Raw genomic sequence first — 18,607 nt, forward strand, 5'->3', positions numbered from 1 at the left:
TAACAGGATGCTAATTAAAGCTATTTCTGGTGGTAGAGCTTTCTCATTTTTTTCCTTCTTTCTTTCTTTCAGTCAGTGTCAACAGACACATAAAACCCAGACTAAATGCAAACAGTATTAATCCAATGCTAACACAGAGGCCCTCTTCCCCATCAGCTTTTCAGAAGCTCTGAATGTCAGGCAAGTTTCTAGAATTTTAATCGCTGCTATGGTGATGTCTTTTCCAAAAATTTGCCCCATTCCTCTGAGAGCTCTGTAGGTACAGTACTGCAAGTGAAGTCAATGACTACTCTGATAATTGTAAAGCTGTAAAGCTAGTGCAAGAAGGGTCCCTTTTTCCCTGTTTTGAAAAGCAGTAAACTGTGCTTTTCTGTTGACCTTCCCAGGTTAATCCAAATTCCCACTTAGCAAGAACATCTGGAGGAAATTAAATGCAATAATACGCATCTTCCTCAATTATTTGAGTTAATGCTTCCATAAAAGTCCTGTTTCATTTATGTTCCTATATATCCCCCTGTCTTTCCCTGTTCAGGGACAGTAAAATATATTACATCTATAACAAAAGATACTTCAGAGCTAAGGAAGCAGAGAAAGTCCACCTAGTCTGCTCTATACTAGTGAAGCAAAAATTCCAAACAAAATAGAGTGAATGATTATATAAACTGTTAGATTTTAAAATCTGAGGCTGGTTCTGTGACACGCAATCATATAAATCTCAACCTTGGTCAAATAATTGATCTCTGCTAACCTGAGTTTTCTCTCCCAGCTCATCATGTGTACCAGAAAGCTTTTTCAGGATTATTCAGGATTTCCCATTGGTTCTGCTTCCCCTTCATTCTTTTGTTTCTCTGCCTGACTCGACCCATTTTTCCATGACCCCTAGCACCTTACTGTGCTCTCAGCTCAACTATATTAAAAGTTTTGCAATTTAGCTTAAAAAAGACAAGAGCCAACAATGTTAAATGCATTCTGCTTCACAATCTACATCCCTGCTCGTGCTTTTACTAGGATATCAAATAAAACCTGGTCTTATATATAGAAAATTCATACAATAATCTAAAAGTTGTAACCCATGAAGTTCACTTTTTTTTTTAGGTCTTTTTTTATGAGATGCATTACAAAAATTAGGCCGATAGCAACAATGTCCACTGCTTACCATTTAGGAAGGTTGCAGTTTTTCCCCCTGAAATGACAAATTCATAGCTTGACTATGAGCATTAGAGGAAGTATCTATATTTCTCTTTCCCTTTCAGCTGCACAGCCCCCGCAGTGGCATCTAAGAAACTCCACTTTCAATGAATAGCACTGCTGTAATATTGTGATAGGTCAAGGACACCTCAGTATTTTTAATTTTTTATTTACTGATTGATAGTGAAGCTGATGCTTGCAACTGATGATTCCATGTTTTGTCTTTATGGGCTACTGAACTGATATCCAGAGAAATGTAGCCTTGCTGCTGTTTTTTCGTAGTGATAACATGACATCTTAAATACAAATCACTTAATTTTACTCTTGGTTCATACTCATCTATGCAATATACCAAAAAACAACCCAGATACACTTGTGCTAAAAGTCTATTAGAGGGAATTGTGACCCAATAGTTAAAATCAAACAAAACAAGAAATTTATTCCTGGTGATGAACAAGCAAGTCTCGGAGTTCACGTGGAAGGATAGCTTTCCTGGTTCCCTCTTGATATTATCTCCTTCTTTTGCATCATTATTAAAGACAAGGTTGATTACTTCAGTCCAAAGATTCCACTCGCAGGACCTAGATCATGATTAAATCTGCATTCAATCTCACGGCCTTCCAGTTTTCATGCTGCTGGTCTGGTGGCTAATTGATTGCCTGTGAATGTGTGATGTTATATGTACTTATGCTCACATACAAAATTTCTGTCATAGATTTCAAAGAATGAGTTGGAGTGAAGTCAGATATTCAGCACTACTTAAAACTTCTTAACAGTGTTTTCTCTGAAATGTATCGGTACTCTACTGTTTTGAATAAAGAATTTTCCATTTGGAAACAATGGTAGCAATACTGGCAGAGCAGCAGTGAACAGTTGTTCATGATGTTGTCAAACCTAGATTATTTATTGAATAAGGCCAACCAGTATTTTTCCAAAATGGAAATTTTATTTCAGATTTTTTTTTCTAAAACTTTTCTCAGTTCTAAAGAAGTGCACTATTTCAATTTGGAGCCCCAGAAATATTTAATAATGCAGTATTTTTAAACTACTGCATTAATTTAGGATGACATATTGGTATCTGTACAGCCAAATATGCATTATAATATCCCATTATAAAGATGTAATTCATATTTTTTCACTCAAACAATTTTTTGAATATTTTTCATTTGGATTTTTTTATTTTTTTCTTTTTCCATATTCAAATTATTAATAGTTTTACAAAAATGCCACAGTGATTTAAAAATACTTGAATTGACATACATTTAAAATCTGTTAAAATCATTATGTTATGCTACTTAGTACAAGTTGAAATATTTTTTTCTTGCTTTCTGCAACAAAATTTGGAGGGTTTTACATATTATGTTTCTGGTTTTGTCCTCCAGACTATCTCATTGCAATGAATTTTACAATCTTAGAAAAAGTTTTCCTGTATCTTCTTTATGGAATTACTTAGGCACCTGCTGAAATACAGTGACTCTGGCCTGAAGATTTCTGCCCAAGTTCTGATAACATTTACATTTTAAGCATGTGATCTGGTAGACTGATGGGTCTAATATCTGGACATGACTTGGTAATGAGAGATAAGAGAGTATGATCCTGAGATGATGGGAAATTGATGACCACTTTTTTTGAGACACATGATTATAGATTGAGAGTGTTTTAGAGGGAAATGTCAGTATCACCATTACATGGTCAGTAAATAACAAATATGACAAAACCATATAATCCTGTAATCCTTTGAATATCAAGGTCTAGACCTGCCCTTTCTGAAGCCAGCAAGCACTTAAATTCAAAGTGCTTCCAAATAATTTAAAGACTTTTTATCTCAAGATAGGGGAACAGCTTATGCAAGGACTGCCATCATTTGAAAAACAACCCTTTAGTATTTCAACACAGTTAAAAATGACATAAATTTAAACCTAAATTTAATCACTATCTCTTACACATCCTTTGCTGAAAATAAGCACTTGAATAATCTTTGTTTCGTAATACAAAATTACTAGCAGGCTGACTGAAATATATTGGGTTTTGATGGTGGTACTGGAAAAAAGAAAATATTTTGAACCTGAAATAGACAATTTAGCGAAACACCAGATGCACAACTTAAAACTTCTGAAAACATTCTTCACCTTAGCTGTTTCAAATGGAAGGAGTCTTACAAGTCTTACATCACAATGAATTATCAAAAAGTAGGGTGGGAACATGTACGCATGCCGAAAATGTATGGATGAAATTTGAGACACTATTAGTGAGTATGGAAAGTATAGATTCAGGTAGAGTTTAGAATCCTTTTCTCACCGTTCTGAAGAAAAGATTTTATCAGACTACAATTTCTTTAATAAGCTTGCCTGAAGTATATGGTACATCTAGATGGGAAAAATGCAAGCCAGGTGAAAGCTGAGGGGATTCACTTCTTGCATATTCTTTGTTGTCCCAATAAGAAACACCCATCATGCTTCAAGAACATCCTAACAGATTGGACTTTTGGAAAATATTACAGATTTAGTGGGCTTTTTTGTCCCCTTCTAGTACTTGTTAATTATCTTTCTCTATATATCTTAATATATATATTATATATAATCTTATATATATATCTTGTGTATATATATATATAAAAAACTTCCTGTGTATTGGAATTGCAATACCATGTCTATCATATCAAGTAATTCTCAGTACTTAACAGAAAGGAGCCTGACAATAATGTAAGGTATTATACAACCACAGATCGCAGTGAAACCCTCAGCTCCAAAGCCGAAGCAAAAAAATAGAGCAAATAAAAAGTGGTTTTCTTGCTCCTCTGTGCACTCAGTGGAAAGAAACTATCAAACTTTTGTACCCCACTGCTCCAAGAAGCACTAAAAATCTCTCTCAGATGAGAGCAAAGCATGTCAACCAACATCGCTATTCTGGCTCAATTTAGGAGGAAAGATACCTACTTTTGTAAAAGCTGTCAGTGAAAAACTTTTGTCTAAACATTCATTCACACTTGAGAGTGGTCCTGTATTTCATGCTTAATGGGCCAGACTTAAAGAACCTTGGTATTGGTAGCCAGCATTGACCCATGCTGTGTGTTGACAAAAGATGCAGTTATATGGCTCTGTTTTTCTGCTAACATAAGAATGCAACTTAATTTAGAGCATCTTCCAGTTTTGGTTTTCTCTGTACAGCAGCTGTTGGGTCTGAGTACATGGTACTTTTATCAGATCAGATCAATGAACCCAGTGAGCTCAGGGATGTCCTAGGCCGCTATTGGAGATTTCTGAAACAGGTGCAGACTCCCTGCACTTGAAAACAAAGCATACCTGTTAGGCACTGGAGTGGAAATGGGAGAAATCAGGAACTTAATTCCCTCTGCAGTAATTAGATTACTCTGAAGTGAGAAGGTTCCTTATTGCTACCACAGCACATGACACTCACCAGGGTTGTTGCACAAGCCTATCATAGATCCTCATATGATAACTGTAAGTATATGAGATGGCTGTAACTCTGATTAGTGAGAAGCAACAGGCATGCAGTGGTCATGCACTAATATTCGAGAAAAAAGCTGTAAGTGAAGAGAAACGAAGGAGTGGAGGAAGAATATGACCTTTAAAAGATTAAAGAGAGTATTGCATTGTCCCTATCAATGTGTGCTGAGACAAAATCTGTTCCTTAAGATGTCTCTCTGTCCTTCTTTTACAGTAAAACACTGAAGCTGAGCACTTTATGAGTAATACCTGCTGCAAAACCAGGATATTAATTCTGAGCAATAAAATCTAATGTGAAACACTGCCTAGAAGCATTGTAAATACTTACACATTCTCGAATAACCTTTTCCTACGAACCTTTGGTAACAGCAGGGAGTGAATTTTATGATTTTAGCCTAATGCCAATCTAAATGTTTACTTGATAAGGGTACTACACACAGAAATTTTCCCTGATATCAGTTTTTATTATGAAGCTAAAATAGTGTGTCAAATGTAAGGGACAGATCAGTGAAATACCCTTCCTGAGCCTGTAATCAGAAGATTATTTTGCATTCATAACCATTCTTGTTGCCACCTAACTTCAAAATAATGAGTGGGAGACCTTAATTGCACCAAGTATTGTTTTTAGTGCAGTCTTTCTCTGGAAGTCAAGTTTTGAAATTCTTCTGTATAATTGAATTATTTTATATTATGACCAGGATAAGGCATTCTGTCCTATCAGATGTGTTTCATTGATTGACATTTTAAATGAGATATGACAAATATACAATTAATTAAATGGTACATGCTAGCTGCTAGGGAATGAAATTCATTTACCGTTAAATCAGTCTACCGCTAATGTTCAGGAAGATAGGATGTGCTGGATGTCTTTGGCTGTGAAGAAGCATGTTTCAGACTCTCATTATCATTAAACCACTCCTAAGCTGGGGTTGCAGTACTCATTGACATTTCCCAGCACAGTGACTTCCAAACACATACAGCTGGATGCCCCTTAGCATCAAAATGAACCATATCCTCAAGGCACAATGATAAGAGTTCATGTCTAGGGATTACTCTACTCTGTTAAAAAAGCCCAAAAAACATTAGTTTCTTTTTTATTTTGCATTCTTATATTCATATTTCTCTACACTTCCTTATCTGTTTTCTAATTTGTAATTAATGTATTTATTTTTACTGCCTGCCTTTGTTCTTTCTTCTTTCTCATACTCGAAAGAAAATAAACCCGTGTCCAAGCTCTATGCACATAAGTATCCACTTTTCCTAGAGACATTAATGATGCTGGCAGACTTCTTGTTGGAGGCAAAAAATGTTACTCACAAGAGCTCCTCCCTGTTACCAGCTGCATGGGGGACAATACGCTAAGGGGCACTGTATTTACAGCCTATATTCTGCCTACTTTTTTCTTTTACTGTTCAACAAAAGACCCATTTCTAATGTATATCTGGTGTCTATCTCCAGAGCCCACTTATTAAACTTGCTACAAAATACCTCCCAGCTTTGCTATAGATTGTCTCTAATTTTTGAGGTGAACTCGCCATCAAGGGTGTTAAGACAGAGTGAGTCACCAACATGGCATAACATTCTGGGGACTCAGGTTACCTAATTTACAGCTAGCTTTTTCTCATTATATGGAATATGCAGATCCCTAGGCATCTGCAAAACCACGTCTCTGTCCTTCTTCAAACTCTCATGATGTTTATAGGAAAATATTGGTGACTGTGAGGCAGTCAAAACTCTCAGCCCACAGATCATACCGACCAAATACTGCTTTTTTATTTTACACCCTTAACGTACTTTATTGCTTTTTGTTTAAGTTCTTAGGCATTGTAATTAGGTCATAAAGGAACTAGGGCTGTCTGCTCTGTAGTGCTCTCGGGTAGCATGATAAGAGAATAATTTAATTTACTACGAGCATGTGCTCAGCAGTATCAGAAAGTTAGATCCAGGTTGCACTTTCATTACCCATTTGATCGTATTTTATCATCCCACCGGAATAAGTCTATTTAAAATCAAAAATATTGTACTACAATGTCAAACCTTTCAAATTTTGGATCCAAAGAATAATTAGGGAGCTTTCCATACTTATAAGGTCAGATAGTCTTCTGTATCATGCTTTAGGTGGTCTTACTCTTATTTATTTAAACATAATTGACTGTCTCAGTCCTCCCATTTGCGTAGTTAAGAGGGATTCACTGAACTTCGCATCTATGGGAAATGCAGACTACTGAGACTTGAGAGGTCCAAATACTGAAGCTGCTTGTTATACTGCTACATTATTACTTCTATGGCTTTAGTAGTTAATATGATCACACTGCAGAAGAAACCCTATACTTAATCTACATAGGTAATAGGGATGTGCACATCAGTTGGACTGACATTAGGATGTTTTGCACAGACTCTAGAAACAAGCACACAAAATAACAGATTTTAGGGCTAGAGGTCATATGAGAGCAAAGAAAAACTCCAAATCTTTGCCTTCACGCACCTAATCAGAGATTTGACATTACAGTTTTACTGCATTTCCCTTTTAATAAATTAAATACAATAGTTGGAAGTGATTAGACAACAGTGTTTTTTAGAAAGACTGGAAAAATAATGAAGATGGTAGCCATTTTTTTATATACTATACACAGACACAGCCTCTTCAACGTATAATCTTCAGTATGCTGTTTTGGACGTCCAAACAAGAAAGAACTTTGCAACACTGAAAAAATAATATATCAGTGCACTTATCACCCCAGCAGGAAGTGAAGAGCAGAAGCAGTAATACCAACAGTAAACATGGGCCTCATGGCTCAGCAGAAACATGCAGGCATCTGGTAACTCTCCATACTCAGAGCTATTCAGTGTCCTTTGAACTTATACACAGTGCTTTCCAAACTAATTATGGTGCTGGCATATGGTATGTTTACCAAGAAAAGAAAAGACAGACTTTTTAAAAGCACTGCCATGACCACAATTGCAGAGAAAAAGTCAACCACTATTATAGGGCCTGAGCCAACATTTCTTTAAATCAAGACAGCAAAGACTTTCACTGACTACACACTGACTACCACCAACACCTAGCTGAACAGAAACTGTTCTTATAAAAAAGCCTATAAGGCATAATAGGAGAAAAGCAAAAGGTTCCCTTGGAGTTCAAGAGGCATCTGAAAATGAATGATACAGTTTGTACAGAATTTTAATAAACTTGTGTTATTCAATGAAGAACTGTAGCTGTGATGTAAAATTCTACAAATCAAAATTCTCCAGTAAATGCTATGATAGTTTTCCACAAAACTGTAACAATATAAGACAGCGTCTTGCAAAATATTGTGAAAGGGTGCTGCCACTGGCCTCATCCTGTGCAAGCAGTGGTGATCCAACACAAACATCACCAGCTCCCTAGGGTTGCTAGTACATGCAGTGTACTCACCACAATCTCTCCTTTAGATTTGTTGTGCAGAGATGTTTTCTTCCTGAAGTAAAATAAAGCCTAAGAGAGTTTTGAATGATCACAGAGCATGGGTGTGGCATCTATAAAATGTGACATACGTGGTACAAGAGCAAAGAAAGAAAAGAGCCATTTAAGGAAAAGCTTCTCTAAAATAAATTATAAACAGACAAACAAACCAACCCTCAAAGGACTATGGAATAAGAATTGTAAAACTTCTTCTGAACATTTGTTTTTGAGGTTACATTTTGGTTGCATTTGAAATTTATCCAAGTTTTTGACAAAAATTATACTGCAACAGAACTTAGAACAGTTAATTAAGAACTAAAGTGACAGAGCAGTTTAGAAAAACATAAAATCAGCAGTGCTGTGGCCAACAAATCTGACTATACTGTGAAACAGGCACTCAGTGCAGACCTTACATCTTTCAAGCATCAAACGTTGCCAATAAAAGAGTTTAGGTGGCACAGAATATATAACCCAGAATGACTGTACAATAAAAATAAATGAGTGTTCAGAATTTTATATGGATCTCAAGAAAGCATTTGATATTGTGTCAACACAATAGGAAAGATAGAGTAGTAAAAAGAGAGAGAAATATTACATTGACTTAAATGCTAAAAAGCAAATCAGTAGAAGATGGCAAAGTTAAATTACATACTCTGCTTATTATATTGTATCTTATGGTCTTGGAAAAATAGACTCCTGTCTTCCCGTTCTGAGAAAATAATTCCTCTCTTTTAGAAGTGGTGTGTTACAGGTTACTTTTACTTTTAAATGCCTCAAAATCTCCAATGCCTTCATCTTCACTTGCCTCTGGAAATTATGCTGTTCATGTTTCCAGTATTATTTTGGGTTTTAAAACTAACACATTCTTCTATTGCCTGCTTATTTTAAAGGAAATTGTAGGAATGAAGGTCTCATTGATTGCAAAGAGATTAAGGATCCTATCTTCATCACAAATTTTAAAAATCATTTTGTACAGTTAGCATGACAGGAAACTAAGTACAAATTTCTCTAACACCTGGCTAGTACCTTAACTTCTGAATCACTCTTTTTTCTGTTGCAAGAAAACACTTTTATTAGGTGGGGGTTTTGTTGGGTTTTTTTTTCATTTCTTGTTTTATTTCTAGAACTAGGTTGATCCATGGCAACAGGCTTTGTGTTCCAGAATCTAGTATCCACAAAAACATGTGAGACATCTTCAGATGATGATGATGATGATGATGATGATGATGATGATGATGATGATTAAACCAGAAAGTGAGAGAGTGAGTGCCCTAAAAGTAAGTTCTGCTAACAATACATATAGACCTAAATGACAACACACCATCAGTGCTGCTCACAGGAACTCATGCAGTCCACCTTCTTCATGCCCCCAAATTATTGCTTAATAAATTCTTGTAATGCTTCATCATATTCACAGACAACTCTAACAAGGATCAATAGCAAAGATGTTTGTTTATTTAATTTGATTGGCACTCTCAAATAATTTAATTATTTTGAATTAACATACTTTATCTTGCAGGCCAATTCTTACAGCAGTTACCATAAATATTTATGGGAAAATAGTTAATGGGAGGCGCAAATTTAAGTTTAAAATTTGGGATATAAAATGGTAAGGAAGCAGTTGGATAGAATAAAGAGAATAAATGTCATCCAGTAATTGCAGAACTCTTCTTCAGCTTCAAAAAAAACAGAGATGGAGAACTTAAGCAGCAAGCACAGTCAGAAGAACTGGTAAGAGATAATTAATCTTTACAGTGAAAATTCATGAGGGTTGAGTGAAGCAGAGATGATTCAGGCTGATATTTAGATGTAGAGTGTTGGCTGGACCACCTGCACCTTTTCACCTGAACCTCTAGGACAGTATTGGAGGGGGTGAATCTTTCCTATCTGTAAAGAAACTAGCAAAACCTAACAAAAGAATGTTATTTACTTGGCCTCTTTATGTCACTAGTAACAGTGATGAAAGAATCAGAGAGAGTGACAGCCCTTGAATAAGTCTGTAATTGCTTCCATTTAAAAACGTTACAGGTTCCAAGGCACAGTGCAAGTGGTTTTGAAAGGACATTGCATGCATCTGGCACAAGTACAACAGTAGTCAGGCAGAGGAGCTTAAAATCTGAAAATGTCAATTTTCACATTAAAAGGGTTACAGACGTTAATGTCAGTGATTTATTCAGACAACACGAATTAACATTAAAAGGCATGAATTGTGCTCGTAACTTCCCATGAGTCAAGAACAACAAGACTATTCCTTAGAATCTGCTGGAGAGAGATCTATCAGAAGAAGATGGCAAATCAAATTTTGCTGAAAAATAGAAGATTCCAATCTTGTCACCAGAATTGTAAGCTCTATCAAGATAAGAAAGACCATAGGAAAAAAAAACATACTAAAAAAAAAAGGTGTGCATCTGAGCTCTAAATAGGTGGTTCATGTCCCTCATCATGTGTACTCTGGGGCTTTGCCTGCACTTAAGTTTATGAAGCTTGCTGCCTATCACTAAAATAATGTTATACATCTTCTGCAAGACAGGTTTATGCTAGGTTGCTTGATGGTGCAGTGCAGAGGGTTACGTGGCATAGGTCAGGAAGAACCTTGCATGTTAAAACCAAACTAAAATAAAACACGGGAACAAAAATTATTGAACAGGTTTAATTTGTGCACTGATTTGTGAACAACTTACCAGCAGCCAAAAAAATATGAATATGCATTTATAAAAGACCACATTAAACAGCAGAGAACCATTCACTATACCTATGTTGAAGCTGTTTTCTATCAGCTGACTGGACCTTCTGTACCTGCCCTCTGCCTCAGGTTTCTACAAAATCTGTCTTTTAAAAAACAAAACCCCCCAAAATATCGTGTGCTTTACTTGAAAGTGCATCTAGAGATCTTCCAGAGGTATTGCATTGGGAAACATCAGGGCCAATGACCCTACTTCACTAACATTATTAGATTCCCACCTCAAAGAATAACAATGTGGTAGGACTCACAGCCACTTGGGAAGATCCTGGAGGGAAAGTGCTGCATCAATATAGAGCATGATTTGTATGTAAAACTGATATCCTGGAAAGGGAGGTGTTAATCTCTTCTCCCTGGTGTCCAGTACCAGGACAAATGGGAATGATTCAAAGTTGCACCAGAGGAGGTTTACATTGGACTGTAGGAAGTATTTCTTTACTGAGAGGGTGGTCAAACACTAGAACAGGCTTCCTAGAGATGTGGTCAATGTCCCGAGCCTCTCAGTGTCTAAAAAGCATTTGTCAATGCCCTTAATAACATACTTTAACTTTTATTTAGCCCTAAATTGGTCAAATTTTTGGACTAGATGATCGTTGCGGGTCCATTCCAACTGAAATATTCTATTCCATTCCATTCCATTCCATTCCATTCCATTCCATCTTTTGCCAGGCTGACTTAACTGGAAAATAAACAAATATTTTTGGACACACTACAACTTCCACCACAGCTACAGGAGCACTACCATTGCTATGAAAACACAGTACTATAAAACAAAGATGTAGTTCAGACTATGAAAAATCCAAGGCAAAAAAAAAAAGGAAATGTGAACAGTATCCAGTAACATACTTAATGAGACCAAACCCTTTATTACCTATTTTCACTAGCTGGTGTGAAAGTTTCTGGGTTTGTTTCTTTGCAAAAGTAGCTTAACTCCCATTATAAGAATTTTAGAACTTCTCTGGTTTTTTGTGTATATAATTTTTTTTCTTCACACATCATTTCTTGGGTAATACATCATGCTTTCCACCCTTCGGAGCCACTAGTGTGATACTATTGAATAGATGCAGCGCATTGATTCTAGACTGCTGGGAGTTACCAGCTGGCAGAGCAGGTAACAGGATAAATACTAAATATCACAAAGTTGTTTCTTCTGTACAGAGAATGGCTTCCTTCAGCTAAAATGAAATAAGTCTATTCTAAGCATTTCTCCCTCTTTATATTTTCCCAGTTTCCGGGACTTTTGAAGTGGATCCCTATAATTTGTCTTCTGTATGCAACATTAGCAGATAATGTCACTATGGAGGTTTTGCTACTCTGCATTTATATGCCTGATCCTTAGTTCAAAGCTCTGATTTTCACAACACTTAGACAGATTCAGAATTGATTAGTACAATGTAACATCTTCCAAATTCCACCTACATATAAGAACTGCCACGCAAGCTATGTAGTGTAAGGATGAATTAAGTGCAGTAATCCAGGCTGCAAGAGGAAAAATTTGCAGTATCACAATCAGCACACATTGTTGTAAAGCTCCTGTATTTACTGGTTTACAAATACTGCAGATGGCAACACAAGCTCTGCAAGCATATATGCGATTAGATATTCTTTTCCCCATAATCTTTGTTAAGCTTTCCTCCTCATAGAAATAAAGCTAGCAGAGAGTTCTGGGAGACTGTTTTACAGGTAATGAGAAATAAAGAGCTGTAAGAGATAGTTTAAGGCTATTGTCAATAGACTCCTCCTCATGCCAAATTACATTGCAAATGTTCATTGTGCTTCCAAAGGGAAAGCTGTTGTTCTAAAGACAGTATGTAGTCTGGACAAACAAACAGTGTGCGTAAATCATCCAATCTTAATGACAATTGTAACAAGACATTGGACTCGTCAGTCATGAATGTCTGATTGCAAAAAAAAAAAAGTAACATTAAAGTGCCATTATTTGTATAAGAAAGCTTCTTTATTAATTGCATCTCATTAGACATTGCAATAATTTACTCCTGAGTATAAACACTGTCATGGGAGGCTTTTAAATTGTTTTTTTCTTTTTCCTAAGATGCTTGAATGTGATTAAGGATCTGAAAGCTAGAAGGTGTTCTGACCTTTGCAGAGCCTAACTGAGAAGCAACTTTGGGAAAAGTAAAAATTCTTCAGGTTTAAATTCAATAATGGCGAGCCTAGGTACATCATGCATAGGAAGAAGTTTCAAGGGGAATATGCTAAGAAAAATTATGGTTAATAATAGGATAATCTGAGCTAAAATGCAGGAAAATATAACAAAAATTGCAAAGGATATCAGAAATACAGTTCGTAATGAGCTCATAATAAGATGTAGCTAGACAGGTTGAAATGGCTTTTCTGGTACATAAGAAGAGGAACAATACTTGTAGGAAAGTCACAACGCCTCATTTCTTGAAACTGTTAAGGAACATTCATAACAAAATTGGTAGTATTTAAGTAAGACAATGATGATATGTATTGGGAATTGGAGGCAAAGGTTTCTAAGCTGATGAAAGGCAGAGACTGTTAGACTAGACAAATGAGTAAAAAAGATTTTAAATTATTCCTTCTTCATTCCACCTATTATTTTTTTACCATATTTCCCCTGCCAACACTTTCTACAACTATCAAGCACCTCTTTGCAAGTATAAAGGCCCTAAACTAATATACTGATGTGTATATTATATCACTTTACACACCTTAATTTGACAATTAGATGAGGGAATATGAGGGGGAAACATGAAATAACCCTGCAGGGTGCAGTTTCATGACAGTTAAATTATCCTAATACCACTCTCTGTCAGTTTAGCTACCAAAACTGTCACACAGGTCAGGTGAATGCCAGAGCTGTTGGAAATAAAGAGGACAGAGGAGGGACAAAGCCATTTCCACCAGTAGTTAGTTAGAGGATTAATGTATCCATAGTGTAATATGCAGTGGTTTGTGGAGGACTGGGTGTGTGTTGGCAGGGGTGGGGGCAGGGAGTGGGTTGTTACTTTTTTTTTCCTCTTCCACATTATCTCTCTGATGTGGCAGATTCTTATGGGTGTATTAGCACTGCTACTAATGTGAGTGGGAGAACCAGGAGGAATAGTGTTAAGAAAGGAAAGAAGAAGCTTTAATCTGGGTGCTTCTGCTGCTGTAGAACTGCCGAAGGTTCAGGAGGTAATTGAAGTAAGGGTGGAGTCCTAACTTTTAGGAGATTATTGCAAGACGCAGTTGAGAAAAGCAGCTACATATTTGACAGTTACACCAGGGTTGCCACATCTGATTGGATCACTACTTCATTTGGACTTTGGACTACACAACGGTTGAGTTTTCAAAGACAAATAACTCATGATAGACTGACTACTGTTTGGAAACATTATATGGGTGTACATGTGTATGTATAAGAAAATTTCTGCTCTCCCAATGACCATTTCCCTTATGCAATAAAGCTTCAAGTTTAAATTGCTGTGTTATCTTGCATAGCTGCAAAAATTATTCATAATCCTAATATTATTACCAAATGCAATGATTATTATCAAATACAAGATCTGTCTAGCTGACCTTTTAAAGCTCTGATTTACATGAGGTATTGGCTAAGCATTAGGCAAAACAGTATTTTCTTTTATACCTCTAGATTTACTACCCTCTGATTTTATTTTATGTCTGTCTTTTTCCATGTATCTAAGCAGGTGAAAATGAGGCCTTGACCTGTTTTCATTTTGTTCATCATACTGCATGAAAGTGGGAGAACAATTATACTAAAGCAAAAATAAGCATATGAAAAAAAAGCAGGGAAAAGCACTTTCTCTTATCCTCTATCACATTAAACAGGTAAGATTCTGACAGATGGCTGAGGACACCCTCCTGTTGAGTCATGAGGTTCAAGATGGACACCTTTGCTTTCCAAGCATCCCCTCAGAGAGGAACCTGGGTGCAACTGGATTCAGTCTCTAGTCTCAGACTTGGTTGAGAGTTTATGACTAAAGGACTACATGTATGTGCTTATACTTGTTTTGCCACAAGTCAGAATTTGTTTATCTGTGAGAGTCTCCTTAGAGACTGGAAGACACAAGGCTAATACTTGTGGCTCTTAGCCTGAAAGGGACAACCAGCCACCGCTTGCAGCAATGCCTGTCAGAGAGATAATTTTGCAATGTTGGAGGCAGTAAGTAATTTAATTCAAGTGACAGTTTAAAACAAGTTTTGATTGCCATCGATAAATTCATTTGCTGCATTAGCACTCAAAAACTTATAATCAGTTAACAACTAGCGTGTGTGTGTGTGTATATATATATATATAAAGTTACAACAAAAACTTGAGTTAGTAGTAATTTTCCCAAGAGAACATCTAACAAAGTCAGAGGCATGCAGTTCTTACAAATAAGGCATCCTTTTTCTGGTGGAGGAAGAGAGGTCCAGGCCCATTGACTCATCCATCAGGTGTGGTGGTCATTTTTGATCCCCCAGAGAAAGGATTTTGAGTACTCATTTTATATTTCTTGAAAACCTTTTGGCACCTGTTGGTGAAGTGGGATAAATTAAATTAGTATGTGTTGATTGGCTCTTGGCAAGGCCACTTGTGTCATCGGGAGCAGGGATTTAGGCAGTTTGTCACACTTTCGAGTCAGGGAGCTCAGTGGGTGTTGTTAAGGGTGTTTCTTTTCTTTACTGAACCAACATCAGGCTGTGAGGCCTCCATCTCACCCCAGGTGTCACTTAGCTGATATGAATGTGAGATCACCACCCAAATAATCTGTTTTATCAGATGTGATTGTCCCTTGCCAACCACTCTTTTCTGCAAAGAAGCTCTCCTTTTCAAACTAGTGATGAGTTTAGTGTTTGCCATCCACAGAGCCTAGCAAGTCTAATATACCACATCCTCCACTTAGACAAAGGCAATTTTCCCGTGTTTCAATTTATTTTAACAATAGATAACTCAATGGCAGCTTTGATTTTAATTCATTATTAACTTCCTCAGGGCCTACCATTCCATAGCTTGAGTAGGTAAACATGGAAAGGCCTCACAGAAGCCACTCAGCCAAACAATCCCATTTAAGTCTTTCAAATCCTGTTGAAGCCGCTCTCTGATGAAAGCATTTGCCTTATCTGTCCACTCATAGATATCTTTCACTAATGTACTCCCTTTCGCATCACATATCTTCACTTGCTATTATATCCATAATATACTTACAAAATCAAACTATCCCACATGCAGGCACACACTCATGTTCTCTGTTTGCTATATCATCCAAGAATTGCAATTCTTATGGCAAATAAGCAACCTCTTTGATCTATGAATGTAAAGAGATTCTGAATTGATTAGCTATCAGGGTACCAGACATTACAGAAAAAGCAAAAGAAGTCTTAATTCTGCCAGACTAACTAAATAGAATTCATCCCAGAAAAAAAAATTTAGTCATCACAGACACATAATGTATTTCAATTTCACTCGACAGAAGTAACTTCTTCCTCATCTTAGTTGATACAGGAAAAATAAATTGCTTGATGGAGCAGATCCAAATTTATCTGTACCCACTGTTCCTTAATTTGAAGCAACTTTTTGATACAATAAGAACTCCAGTCACACTTTATTCCAATTCTACACCATTAAGTAATAGATTTATTTCAGCCTGATTTAAGCAACAACGTTATGTTGCTATAGGCAAAGCCTTCCTTTCATGTCTCAAAAGCAGAATTTTTACCAGACTAGGACGCCTCCTGCAGATGAGTGAGCACCCACTGCTTATATCCGTAATCTGAATTCTTCCTCCTTTCCACTCTAAGATGAAAAACAAGGACAATAAACAGCCTTTGAAGTACGTCATTCAATTACTTAAAGCAATAGCTGGGATTAACAGCTTTCAAAATATTCACCCAGCTATAGAAACAGCTAGGTAAGAACAAATGTTTTTTCTCCATCACTGGAGAAACACAGTAAGAAAACAGTTTCTATCGAGCTCAGGGCAGCACAACTATGGAGAAGGAACAAGTCAGGACTAGGTCATCTTCTGACATAATTGCTAGAGTAAAATACAAAGGACAGAGCCAAAGTTCAGAGTTTTGCTGAAGCCAGACAACTCGAGAGCATGCTGAAACCTGTTGTAAACACATTTGTGATATTAGTTTCTTTTGGGGGGTTTTTTGGTTTTTTTTTTTTTGCCATTTGTCTTGAGTAGCTTCATTAGTGCAGCTACTCAGTGTGCTCTAAATCATCACTTTGCATTGCAATTTCTATAGTTTTGAATTATGTTATGAAATCTCCTCTTATGCAAATAGCCATTAGGAGTTCTTTGAATACTGTTCCTCTTGTGTTAACTTGCTGGTGAATGAAAAGATGGACATGAGCCAGCAATGTACACTCACAGCCCAGAAGGCCAACTGTATCCTGGGCTGCACCAAAAGAAGCATGGCCAGTCGGCTGAGGGAGATAATTCTGCCCCTTTGCTCTGATGAGACCCTATCTGAAGTACTATATCCAGCTCTGGAGCCATCAGCACAGGAAAGATATGGACTTGTTGGAGCTGGTCCAGAAGAGGGACAAAAAAATTATCAGAAAGATGGATCACCTGTCCTATGAAGAGAGGCTAAGAAAGTTAAGGTTGTTCAACTGGTGAAGAGAACGCTCAGGGGAGACCTTATTGAGGCCCTTCGATACCTAAAGGGTGCCTACAAGAATAATGGGGACAAACTTTTTAGAAGGGCCTGTTGCAATAAAACAAAGGGTAATGGTTTTAACTACAAGAGTGTAGATTCAGGCTAGTTATAAAGAAGAATTTTTTTACAATGAGGGTGGTATAACAATGGCACAGGTTTCCCAGAGAGGTGGTAAGTGCCACATCTCTGTACTCATTCAAGGTCAGGTTGGCTAGAACCTCCTGGACTGCTTCTTTTCTGCTGTATTGTACGTCCAGCAGATATCTGGAAGATTGAAGTCTCCCACAAAAACAAGAGGCATTGATCTCTTATAGAAGAGCTCAACAGCTGCTTCTTCTTGGCTGGGTGGTCTGTAACAGACTCCCATCACAAAACCTGCCTTCTTTTGGGCTCCTCTGATTTTAACCCACAGGCCCTCGATCTCCTCATCACCATAATCAAGCTCGACGGTATCAAAGTCTTCTCTTACGTAGAGGGCTACCTCGCCTCCTTTCCTACCCTTCCTGTCCTGCCTGAAGTCATGGATGCCCTACCCTGGAGGTGTTCAAGGCCAGATTGTATGAGGCTTTGAGCAACCTGATCTAGTAACAGGTGTTCCTGCCCATGGGGGCGCGCAGGATGGGAACCAGGTTATCTTTGAGGGATCTCCCAACCCGTACCATTCTATGATTCTATGATTCTGAGCCTGAGGGATTAGATACTGATGTAGCTGTTTTTAGGGCTCTTGGATGAGCCCTGCCCCGCTTACTGGTCTTGGACACGGATACTTTCTCTAAGCAAATTTGCCACTTCTGTGAGCAGCTTTGTACTTCTCTCTTCCTTTTAGTTGGCCTCATACCTGCAACAAAGCTAGGTGCTTTACATTCTTATACTGACATTTTAATTCCCATACACTTGCTTTAGAGGGAAAAATATTCTTTCTATTATTTAATGGTAATAAGACAAGGCTGTAACTATAGTTGTTTCTTTTTGTTAAATAAGGGAAGTCCTAACTGCAGAATATCCAGCTCAAGTATATTTACCAACTTGAAATATTTTGCCTCCTTAGAAAAGTGTTTATTGCTAGTTCTAAATGACCTGTTACAAAAGATTACCCATCTGTATATCCCTCTCAAAGATTTTTAGGTGCCA

General features: G+C 37.1%; 1 protein-coding gene across 1 annotated transcript in view; it reads right to left on the reverse strand.

Moving 5' to 3' along the window:
• PDE10A (phosphodiesterase 10A) overlaps positions 1-18,607 on the reverse strand; it is a 786,455-nt gene that overhangs the window by 91,185 nt on the left and 676,663 nt on the right. The gene's annotated exons all lie outside the window — the stretch shown is intronic.

Source organism: Phaenicophaeus curvirostris, chromosome 2 (genome assembly GCF_032191515.1).
Source record: "Phaenicophaeus curvirostris isolate KB17595 chromosome 2, BPBGC_Pcur_1.0, whole genome shotgun sequence".
In the NCBI taxonomy this organism is placed as follows: Eukaryota; Metazoa; Chordata; class Aves; order Cuculiformes; family Cuculidae; genus Phaenicophaeus; species Phaenicophaeus curvirostris.